This window comes from Corapipo altera, unplaced genomic scaffold, assembly GCF_003945725.1.
Source record: "Corapipo altera isolate COAL_440 unplaced genomic scaffold, ASM394572v1 102, whole genome shotgun sequence".
Taxonomy (NCBI): Eukaryota; Metazoa; Chordata; class Aves; order Passeriformes; family Pipridae; genus Corapipo; species Corapipo altera.
Genome location: NW_020884995.1, coordinates 360,983 through 373,223, shown reverse-complemented (window position 1 = coordinate 373,223; position 12,241 = coordinate 360,983). Strand labels below are relative to the sequence as shown.

The following is a 12,241-nucleotide window of genomic DNA, read 5'->3' as shown; positions in this document are numbered from 1 at the left end:
TTCTGATTTTTCAAGTTAACCTTTTAAAGATATTATCCAAGATAGATTTTTATTTTTATTTATATGTATCTTTAGTATGACTCAACCTGGAATGAAAAGAATATATATATGTATATGAAAAATATTATTTGATTAAATAAGAATTAGTAGAGATTTTTGTAGAGGGGTTTTTAATTCATGTCACCAGAGAGATATTTTTGTGTTTCAAAAATGCTCAAAATAAAGTTCCAGCATAGAGTATTATTTAGAGTTGTCTTATATGATTATTTTTCCGATTGCTGGTTGTTTGAAACATTAGTTTTGTTGCATGTGCATGTTTAGGCAGCATGTGACCATGCAGGGAGGCATGAGCAGAACTTTGAGGATCTCCTGTTCTAATGGATTTCACTTGACTTTAATTGGTTCCAGCTAGTTAATTGTAGGTGTCCTTGGAGAATACCTTTCCCCCCTGTCTGATTACTGCTCACAGATCCACATTTAGCAGGTACTTCCTAAAAAGAAAAATGTCTGTACTGTTCTGTCCATATGTTTTTCACTCATACTGTGATGATCAGCTACAGTGATGAAGATTCTGCTTCTTCATTTCTAAAAGTTACGTGAGAAATATGTTTTTTCTGCCTAGGCTCCCAGGATGAGCTCTGATTGATTTTAATGTGCAATATTTCATGAACCAATGCACTTATATGATGTTCAGTGCTGCTTAAAAGCTGGGTTTTGGCCTTAAAAGGGAGAGTATAATGAAAGCAGTGGTTCATGATTTAGTCTTTTATGCTTTGTTACTTGCAGAAAGTCAAGCTTGAAATTTATCTAATGAAGCACAGCAAACGAGTAAAAATAATAAAAAACGTATACAATTTTAAGGCCTCCAGATCTATCAGCTGTAGTGTGAGGAGTTAAAATACATTAGAAATAAAACATTTCGGAAGTTGGCTTGACGTATTGCTTAATTTTTTTTCCCTCTTATTTGAAATGTGTCTGGTTTTGTTGGTGTCTTGTTTTCATTTTTCGTTTAAACTGGCAGTCTTCATTAGAAGTCTGAGCTTTGGGCCATTGTAGCTTCATTTTCATTGCATAAAATTCACTGCACCTCAGAATTCAAGTGGCACAGAAAGTTATAATTGGAAGAACATATTGAAATCTGCAGTCTGACATTCTGGGCAGGCTCACTGAAAAGGGAGCAAAGTGAAGGTGAAATTTATTTTGAATTGGTCATGCGTTAACTGATTTTCTTTTAATCGTTATTATTTGTTTATTTTTAAATGAATAAACAAAATAAACATCATTGACCCTATTTTATACCAGTCCAGATGAATAAGGAGATGGTCCCTGAAGATGTGACAATATATGGTGAGGATTTTGAGCACCTAGTTACTGAATGTAGAGAAAGTACACTTTTGAATATCGCTGTTTGGAAAGCTCCCTTTTTCTTGTACGTGATGAATCGTTTGCACTGAAATCCAGAGGGTTATAGTTTATGAATTCAGTGATGAGAAAAGTGCCTAAATCTCTACAAGGATTAAATTTCATGTGATCCCTGTGCAGCATTTACTAGTTTCAGCAACATTCCTGTGCCATGAAAGTTTTAGTGAATGGGTAGTCTGGATTCATGAAAGGACATCAATGTTTAAAGGAAGTTATACTCAGAATTTATGTCCAGAGACCAGGAGTGCAATTATAAACGTTTTGCTGTGAATCCTGTTCTGAGCTCTCTTTTTCTCTTCTGCAGTAAAATGGGAACTAAGGCACATGGCAGTAAAGTCCAATGTGGAATTCAGGCTCTTGAAAAATAAGAAGTCCTTTTGTAAATCATAGATTTAATTTTATATGAGTGAAATGACTGTATGGTAATACTTCTCTTCTGAATCATTTAGCCATTATTCTGTCTGGGCATGAAAGAGGTCAAAATAAATAAAATTTGTGATTTGCCTGCAGTAGAACAAAGCTGTAGACTATTCCAAATAAGTTTTATACATGGACTCGTGATCTATGATACCTGACAAGTCATTAAGGCTTTCATGAGGTGTCTGCATCAGAGAAACGAAGCCACAGTCAGTGACAAGCTTTATGTTTCTCCTTCCCATAACGAGTTACTTAATGTATTCCATTTTAATTGTTATCTCGGAGTCAATCCTGATCTGACACTACAGCTACTGACAGGAATCATCAGTTATGTGCATGGTGTTTTTGCAAAATTGCAAATTCACAATACATCTTTCTTCAGTGGCAGCAGTGTTTAGCAGCTCATTAGCTTTTGGGCTATACCTTCTGGTCAGTAAATACTGGGAGAGGCAGACAGCCTGGTTGATTTGCAGACATCTATTAGTCAAGATGAGCACTGCAGTACAACTGAAAGGAAACACAATAGAATAGCATTTAGAGTAGGCTTCCATTAGCTGGAAGATTAAAAAGATAATTAAAATGGGATGAAAAAAGAAATAAAGTTGATTTTTCTATTTAGTATTCTTACTCAGAAAATATCCTTTACGGTCAAGTTTGATAGTTTTGGTTATAAATTCTTAAATGGTCCATTTCATCAATTTATATTTGAGCAAAAGCAAACATACAGCTAGAAACTGTACTGCATGCTTCTTTCTAAGTGGTGGAGTACTTGAAGGGAAACATAATATCAGAGAAGGGTCCCGTGTGTAATATACTGGAGATACCAATATGTTGTCCCTGGTTACAGTTTAAGAGGTTTTGTTCAGATTTGATGACTTAATATTGCTTTGAAGAAGGTGGATTGGAATAGAATTGTACAGTACTGAAACAACACTATAGATATTTTCCACTGTTGAACAGATAACTAAGAAGAGGCTTTGATAACTCACACAAATAGTAGAATCAGTAGGAGTTACTCCTGGTACACAGTTGGAAAGTGAAGGTCAGGTTGGAATGTTTTCACTAAAAATGTGGCAAAGCTGTGTTAGTTCAGAAGAGGTTAGGTGTGGAGGCTCAGGAGAATCTTGACCATGTCTGTAGATACCTGTTGGAAAGGAATGGGTAAGAGGAAGCCAAACTCTTCTCAGTAGTGCCCACTGAAGGGGGAGAAACAAAAAAAACCCACAAAACTTATTTTGCTGCCTGGTATTTCACTTGGCATACTGGTTATTCTGTTAAAAGTGACAAAATGTGATAAATCTCTCGTGGGATCATTGAATAGTTCTGTGTGAGGTACAAGCATATTATCTTTTAAGTTCTCTTCTGATGTTCTTTTTACAAATATACATTTCTCGTTGACTTCTGTAATACACCTTTTAATTCTAGTTCATTCTTTCCCCTTTTGCATGTTACTTTTATTGTGTTATGGTCACTGTATTAAGTAGCTCTCCATTATTGATGGTTTTGTACTTGAGACCACGTCAACAGTTTTTTCTTCACATTTTTTTCTAAGAATACCACTTCTTTTTTTTCAAGATTCTCTGCTCAACTCTTTGTCAAAAGATTTCTCTTCGTTTGGCTAAACAGTTGTTGCAAAGTATTATATATCTGACTTAAAATGGATGCACTTAAAATGTCTGTCTTGTTTTCTGTGCTTCTGTAAAACCCAGAAGCCATCCAGTACTACCTCATTACCCCAAAACCCTGTCCAATCATACCTATATCATTATTAATGAATGGTCATCTGACCTGTTTTTGTAGACCTACATTTTAATGTTTACAGTCTGTAAACTTCCCAAGCAGTCAGTAATGCTTTGCAGTGTTCAGTGTTAGAAATCTGTACTTTTGCTGGAGCATCATATGAAGCTCTGATAAAATGGACCAGAAGGAGCTATAGAATATTTAAAATAAATTCTGGATAATCTTTTTTTTTTGCAGATGATGTTTGATTTTGTATGTGATAAAAATGTGGTGAGTAGGCAACTGAGTAAATTAAGGGGACACTCTCTCTCTTAGCACCTGTGATTTTGCATCATTCCTTTTGGCTGGATATTCATTGTGTATTTCCAATAGAGACTAATAAAGATTCAAAAGCTGCATTTATTTATAGGCAAGTTAAATATTCTTTTGTTCTGTTCAATTTGTCCATTTTAGGTAAGAAGTTGCACTCTCATTGTACCTGATTTATTGCTTCAAGGCCTGTGTGAAATGAATAAGTGAATATTCACTAATTTCTGGTGCCCAGGTGTTAAAGTTGTGCACTGAGTGCTGTAGTAATTTGCGTTAATTGGCAAGCTGTCATCATTGAAACACCAAGTACTTAAGCAATAATTTTGCAAAATGTTGAAGCTCATTCTTCTGTCGCTTGGAAATCAGAAAGTTTTAAGTATGTGAAACTTCCTAATAAGTATCCAAGTCTTTTGCTTAGCAGGATCAAATTGCCAAATGAGATCATGAAAACTAGCACTGAACCATTTTGCTGAGAAATTCCTCCTTTGCAATTATGGGTTAGACTGATTTCAGTTTTTAATTGCACATAAAAAGAAATTTTGTTCTTTCCTGGCATTCTTCTACCTTCCATTATGGATAAATAGAACAAAAGATACATAAGATTTCATTCAGAGTTTGATCCCTTCATATTTATTTAAAAGGAATTTTCAGTGATTGTATTCATGTAGTGTACTCACTGATAGTCATCAGCAAGTCTGACATACTTTGAAAAATAAGTTGTAGCTATTCATGATAATATCAATGACATTGTGTGAAATGCAATAAAGTCTTGAAACTCTTGGTTTACAAATGTTATTAGGAAATTATCTCAGTGACTACCACAGCATATCAAACTGCCTTTTTTCTTTTTTCCAAAAGAACCACCTCTAGCTAATGAATTCAATATTTTTTCAATTGACTTAACACTGATATTAAGCAAAAACTAAAAAGTAAACCATAATAAAACCTAGTATCACTCTACAGATTTCAGAAGTAATTAAGATCACTCTTTGCCTTCTTTTTTTTTTTTTTGCGGCCTTTACTCTCTTATAAATATATTTTAATATAATGTTTTTAAGCTAGAAATATCTTCCCATCTTTTGCCTCCTGAATAATTGTAATTGTTACCTCACACAGAGGAGTAAAATAGTGTGACTGATTTTGTGAGTAATCAGCTTTTCATAATGTCAATTTTGGGACAGTGTGAAAAAATATATGTAGATGGATCTCACTTTAAAATAGGGAGTACAAACCTAGTGATAATAATGTAGATCTCTTAGAAAAACAGTACTCTAAAATCTCAGTAAAAATATTTTGTTTCAGACTGGGTGGAGATTTGAGGTTATCCAACGTGTACTGAAGCCAACAGAGGATAAGGAAAAGGAAACCAATTATTTGTACTAGTTTTATAAATCTCTCTTTATTGCCTAACCTTTTCAAACAAGAAATGGATTTATCCTCTGTGGAGACAGTAGTATAAATAATGTCATTCCCTGGCTAGAAATGGCTCTAAAATCCTTTGATCTGATATAGGGTTGCTTAATACTAAGTACATCCTGTTCTAGTATGTGCACTCTTAACTAGATTTTTTAAAAAAATCAGCTCTAAAAATTCTTGTTGTTAAATATATCTTATTTAGACCTATTTAATATATATGACATGGTACAGTTAATAGGTGTATTTAATTTTTAATGATTCTTCTTTGATATTTTGGACTTTTTCTGAAAACTAGATTTACTTTTTGTTCTTCAGCTCGGTAAAAATATTGGAGAAGATCTCCAAGTGAAGGATGAACTAATAAGAGAAGTGTTTAGTCTATAAAAGTTGGCCAGCTGACTAGAAAAAAGTTAATATTTTCTGTGTTCTGTTTTTAAAATGTTTATAAACAAGCAGTATATTCACCTTCCCTTGGACATGACCATCTACTGTTGCATTTATTTATTTATTATTAAACCTGTACTGGGAGAGGAAGACAAGGCAAAAACTGGCATAATGAGAGAAAGAAAACAAGCATGAAAACGGCCGTCACAGAGGGGAAATTGGGCTACAGAAGTTATTAGAGGAGACACTTGATGTGGCCTAATTTACCAAAGGTACGGGTGTGAAGAAATGGTGGCTCACGTCTTCTACATATTGGAAAGCAGGAGCCAATTCATGCCTGTCAGGCAAACATTTTAGGGGTTTAAATAATTTCTGTGTGAGGTTGTTTCCCTCCCCCCCCCCCCAAGCATTTTTGTTCACTGTCAGTTTGGTGGTATTTTGCCCACACACTCATTTGGGGAGGGGAAAAAAATAGTTGATTGGAAATGGCAAATTTGCTTGCAATGGGTGTTACTGCACTAAAACCACCAGTGCTGTGCTACCCTGCTGAATTTTAATTAGTTTCTAGATGCTAGGTTGTTTCATCATTTCAATAAACATCCTTTCACATTTTAGTCCTTCAACAAAAGATTTTCGCCTTGTCCGTGACCCCCAAATTTCTTATTTTTTTGAGGTGTTGTGTTTAAGGTGAGGCCAGACTTCCTTTGTGTTCTGCTAAGATGTGCCACTGCGAGGTTGGGCTTTAGTGAAGTGGAGCTGGTTGATCAGCTCTCCCTGACGGGCAGAGATCACTGTCACTGCTCGTGGCCGTCAAGTCACCACGAAGCTCTGGGTTTGAGCAGTTGTCAGAGGGAACTTCTGATTTTCCCTGCTGACTTAATGCCTCTGGGTCGTGGAGATCTCGCTGCAATATTTACACTGTATGTAGGTTCGTTGGTGCTAGAAAAACCTGAGATACATCTATGACATTACCTTAAATAGTTAAGTATTAAGCAATTTCCACAGGCTTGCATAATTTAAAAATATCCTCTGCAATTGTCAAAACTAAATGATAATGAAGTAGTTTTTCTCTTCATTACATCAGATGAATAGAATTCTTCTTTGGGTTTGGTTGGTCTTGCAAGTCACATCTTTAAACTCGGGAACTGTCTGTATAAACCAAGAAAATTTGAGTAATTGGTGTTGTCATCTCTCATAATGTGTTTTTATTTTTGTTTTGTGTGTGTTTTTTAAAATTGTTCTTTTTTTACTTTAAAAAAATCAGCTGGTAGGAGAAGAAGGAAACATTGTCTATCTTCTGAGATTTAAAAACAAACAACAAAAAAAGGATGATTATAAGTAAAGTCAGGAGAAATCAGGAGAACTGTTTACATGGGTGACTGAGGGTAATTCAATAAAGTTACAGCAGTGTTCAGGAGGTGCAGGGGCCTATGGTTCATATCACTTTGCTTAATTATTTTGCATGTATTTTAGGAATGATACTTTGTCAAAGACTTGTTAAGAGCAGATATTTTGAAGATAAACTTGATATTATTTTTGTAGTCTTCCAACAGCCAGTTAGAGAAGCAAGGAAAGCCACATATCTGTGTTTTGTCTTTCCATTTAAATACGTTTGAAACACACTCAAATAAAACCAAAAAACCTCTTCTCACTTCTTTTGTAGAAGCTGCATCCTGACTGGATTTCTGCACGTTTAGGACTTGGACTCCTGGGGGGTTTATAAGTGTTGCACAGTCACGCATATGCACTTGCTAAACTTTGTTTACTTTTTAAAGTAGGTTTTGAAGCTGACTTAACTGAATAAGTTTAGTGCCCCGACTGAATATTTGTACTGATTTCAAACTGCTTGTGTCAGCTTGGCTTATTTCTGTGTATTTACTGACACGTGTTAAAATATACAAGTCAGTGGTGGAGCCATTAAAACGTGTCAACATGTGAAGTTTGAACTGATTTATTAAGAGTCCAGCTCTGTATGTGGACCAAAATGCTGTTTCCTTAAGGATACTCTTCGAACAACTCCCTCCTGTGCCTCTTCTCTCCCCTCCTGCCCCTCAAATCTGTGCTGGTAGTACCAGAACTGAGAATGGAATAATGAATTCAAACATGTACCTGACAAGACACTTTTGTCCTAATATTCAGGGAGGAAAATAAAAAAGTAATCCATTCATTAGCCAGCAAATGAATGAGTGTGTTTTTTTCAGGATACATATCTGAACTCATTCTGTACGTGTTGGAGAACCTGCACAAGGAGGACCTCGCAAGAAGGACCTTTTTTGGAATAAAATTAAATATTTTACTGTTTTATGAAGGCTTATGTGGTAATACTGATATAATTTCAAGAGCCACAGCTATGCAAAACTGCACTTTTGGAGTCCTTGTGGTTTAAAAGTGAAATTACCATGTCTTCTTCTGGTTTGTGCGTTTTCCTGGAGCTCTGATCACACTTCTGACCATGAAAGCCTAGAAATAATAGCCTTACACTTTTCAAATTCCCACAGGCTTCTCTGCTTGCTTCCAACATGGACTGTTTTTCTTGTGAGCAGGAATTCTTTGTACTGGCAGGATATGAGGGAAGGCCAGTAGCTACTCTCGTTCTGATTTTGAAAGATTATTTTTTTATGACTTAATTTATTTCTGTGTTTCTTACACGTAGAAATGTTAGTGTTGATTTACAGGCAGGGTTAGAAATCTCTTACTCCTCTGAGTAGTATCAGTACAATCCTCTGAATTGTTTTGTGACTGAAGCCTGCAGTGAGAGCTTTTGTAATGTTTCTCCCATGACAGCCCAGGTAATAAAGACTTAAGTTGCAGCTTTTGTGAATTACTGACATTAATTCAAGAATAAATAACAGTTCTGAAATTGGGAGGCTGCAATCACAATGCTTTAAAGTTTGAGGATGGTAAAAAACTCCCATTTAAAAAAAAAAGAAAATAAATAGAACTTAAATTTCTTTGTCCATTAGTGAGCTAAAACCATGCTTGTCTGTATAAATACATGTGTATGTATATGTGCACTGTGACCACCTGTGCTTCTCAGAGGACTCCTTTCCATGACAAACACTTGAGGCACAGGAAAAAATCAGTTTATGCCCATTTGAATACTTCATTTGCTTTTTACTTAGAAGTGTTTCATCAGGTCCTTTTTAAAACTTCTACAGTCCTGAACTATTTCATTTCTCATTTACTTGAATAGAATTATTCTGCGTGTGGGTTCTTGTACTCTAAATAAAATTGGGGGGGGGGTGAGATGACCATGGATTTGATTGTAACACAGTGTTGTGATAAGACAAATTCCTTCAATCAAAATGTTGTGAGAACATCACTTGACCCGTGAAACATGTTATCAGACATTGTCTAAGTGTATGGATGGTTCAGTTTGACTTTTAAAGGACAATTTACTCGAAGATTTATAATGGTTGGAAGAGATCTTATGTATCAGTCAGTAACAATAGTTTTCATGTCTTCAAAGATTCCTCTAGGGCATAAACCCTGTTAACCAGACAACACCACAGATGAGTGGGATTTATAGTATAAAGAGACACAGGATTTAAATTAAAGGAGTTTAAATTCAAATATATACTTAATCCCATTTAGGAATTACAGCAAATTTATATGAAGAATTTTCTTTGAAGCTGAAGTTTGTTATTAATATATTATTTTTACTCAAATGCTCAGGTAAAAAGTTCAGTTTCAGCATCGTTGGGAGATTTTTTAGCACTACTTCAGAAAATGCCATCTGAGAAGATTTTTTTTTTTTTTTCCCAAGAAAAATATTCTTGGCACACATAATTGTGTAGATAATACATTTGGGATAAACATGGAATTTTTGTTTCATAGCATGTTGATATTTTAGTTTTTAAATATAAACTGCTTCTCTGACAGCTCTCGAATGAAAGATATTTCAGTGTCTCATGAACAAATTGTTTTGTCACCTTCAGGTATCTCTGAAATGTTGATGTGCATCTAGCTGTAAGTAAGAAAAAAGTAGGAGGTATTGGAATACTTTACCTCTCTAGGTGACAGATTATGTCTTACTTGTTGTTTTCTGAAAAAAACAAGATATAAATATTTGAGTCTATGTGGTTTGTTGATCTTTTTCCTGAATTGTGTCTCTCACGAGAAGGTCTTTTTAGAACTTCAGCTTGGAGGATCTTGGGCCTTTAGGCCCTAGGTTACCATTTCATGTTGGGGTCACAGTGATGGTACTCAGCAGCTTCACAGAAATCCTCCTGTTGCTTGAGTGACAGGAGTTCTTTGATTTGGACTCTTTGTCATCTGCCTTACAAAAAAAAGGGTCATTATAACAAATGCTTTTCTCAGCAGACTCAGTGGAGATGAAGGAGCACCCCGAAGTGTGCTGCCCTTACACCTGTAATTGTGAACCCTTGAGTCCAGGATTCCCTTCAGAGGGTAAACACAGGGCATATTCCATGAGTATCTGGGGTTTGCCTGTTTTGGTCTGGGTTATGGCACACTAGTTAGAAAAAGTTACTCATCTGAGTTTGTTAATCACTGTCAAAACCACGCTGCAACTGTGAGTCAAACACTACACTAGGAGCTGTGTATTATAATTGTGACCATTTGAATGGTGTCTAGACTCTTCCTGCAGTTAAGTAAACAGCATGTCCATCCAGAGCTTCAGCCTTGAGCTTCTTGTCCTGCACCCTTAACTCCAACAGGGAACTCTGTAACCAGCTAGGGGAATAGCAGACTAACTTAGCTAGATAAGTGAGGCAAACATCTTTTTATTTGAAGAACTTAGATTGAATTAACTTGATTTCCTGTGGCTGGAGCTTTGATTTCTAAGTATTAGAAGAGATTTAATAAATTTTATCCTTTGTTGTCGTATTTCATCCTGTAATCTGGTTTTGAAAAGGACACTTGTTTTCAAATTGTTCCATAGCTAGCTAACCACTGGATTCTTGGCTCTTTATAATCCTCTTCATTCTTGCCTTCTTTTTCCCTGAGAGTGCTGTCACTGGACTAAGTAATATAAATTCTTTATGGTTGATTTCAAAGTCTGTGTACTTCATACATGATAGGCCTGAGACTTGCTCTGGTTTTCTTCCCTTTTTCTTTGTGTTTTCCATCATTCAAAAACTAGAGTATTTAAATAAATGCCATAGTGAACAACTCCATACAGATTTGCATCAACTGCAAATTGACCCGAATAATACTCTCTACATTTTGTCTCATTATAATTCTGATTTGTACATTCAGTTACACTGGAGTATTTTACACTTGTGTCCTTTTCAGTTTGTCTTTGAACAAAGTAAATACTATTGTAGTTAATGAATTCTCATATAGAATACTTTATGATTTTACTAATGGCTGCCTGAAGCCTGGAATCACTACCAGTCTTCTTTTCTTCATGAAAGTTTTTCTTGTGAATATGTTGAACATTTTCAGGCTTATGCCAGTTTTCCCCCTTTAATTCATAGTTAAAGTGAACATGTTTTTTAAACCTCAATGCAGAATATATTCCACCCACATGCCTGATTTGGTTCATACATTTCTTCAGAGTAGGTGCTTTTCTGCTTTTATTCTTCAGTGCTTTTACTCTCCTTGATTCCACATCATTTGCAAATACAATGATTACAGTCCTGCTTTCTTCCAGGGCTTTTGTAAGACCTAAATTTGCTGTTCCTCAAGGAGATAAATTTTTCTAATTTCTGTAACTCATGTTTATTATTATTGTTTTAATTGCTGTACCTTGTTTTATGCTTCCACTGACAAACAGGTTAACATATTTAAAAGCATATATGTATGTGTGTGTATATATTAAGATTTACACATAAATTGCAGTGTAGCTATTCATAGCCAAATTCTAGATATACTTTTTCTCTTTTTCACTTTATTTTTTTAATTTGGGTAATTTTAGAAAATGCCCTGAAATTTAAATTGTTTTAGTCTTTAATTCTGAGCAACATCCCTTCTTTGGGGAATATTTTAAACCTTCAGGTCAGTTGAAGAACAATATTACATTAACTGACCATTGCACTGAAACCTAGTGCTCAGATTAATGGTGTAATTGCAGGAGTGTCAGTAGACTTTCAGTGCAATTAATAAAAAACCCCACAGTGTATTGTGCTTTACGTATATTTGTGTTCACTAACAGTGTTTTTCCAAGTGAAACTTAGAAATAAAAAGCATAGAGAAGGTTTGGGGGTTTGTTTTTGTTCATTTTGTGGTTGTGGTTTTTTTGTGAAATATCTTAAAAGTGAGTTTTTAGATGAAAATTTATGGATTGGAAATGTTACTTTAGACTCTGAAATTTGAAGCTGTTGCTTTAAGAAAAATTTTCAGATTTTTTTTTTAAAGCCATATTTATTTCCAAAATATAGCTAAGTGTTCCCATAAAGCTTTGTGAAAATAAAGGTATTGTGAGTTCTAACCAAAGCAAACTTGGATGAAAATTTGGATCAGATGATGTGGAATTTAGGAAGAAGAGTCCTTTTTTTTAATTTTTAATTTTATTTTAAAGACACTCAGTAGACACTGAGGCAAATCCAGTTAGTGTAATATTAATAGCTTTAATGCTGTACAGCCAAAT

General features: G+C 35.0%; 1 protein-coding gene across 6 annotated transcripts in view; it reads left to right on the top strand.

Annotated features, from left to right (window-relative positions):
* The window catches only part of ROBO1 (roundabout guidance receptor 1), a 706,475-nt gene that overhangs the window by 474,089 nt on the left and 220,145 nt on the right, over nt 1-12,241 (top strand). The window lies entirely within an intron of this gene.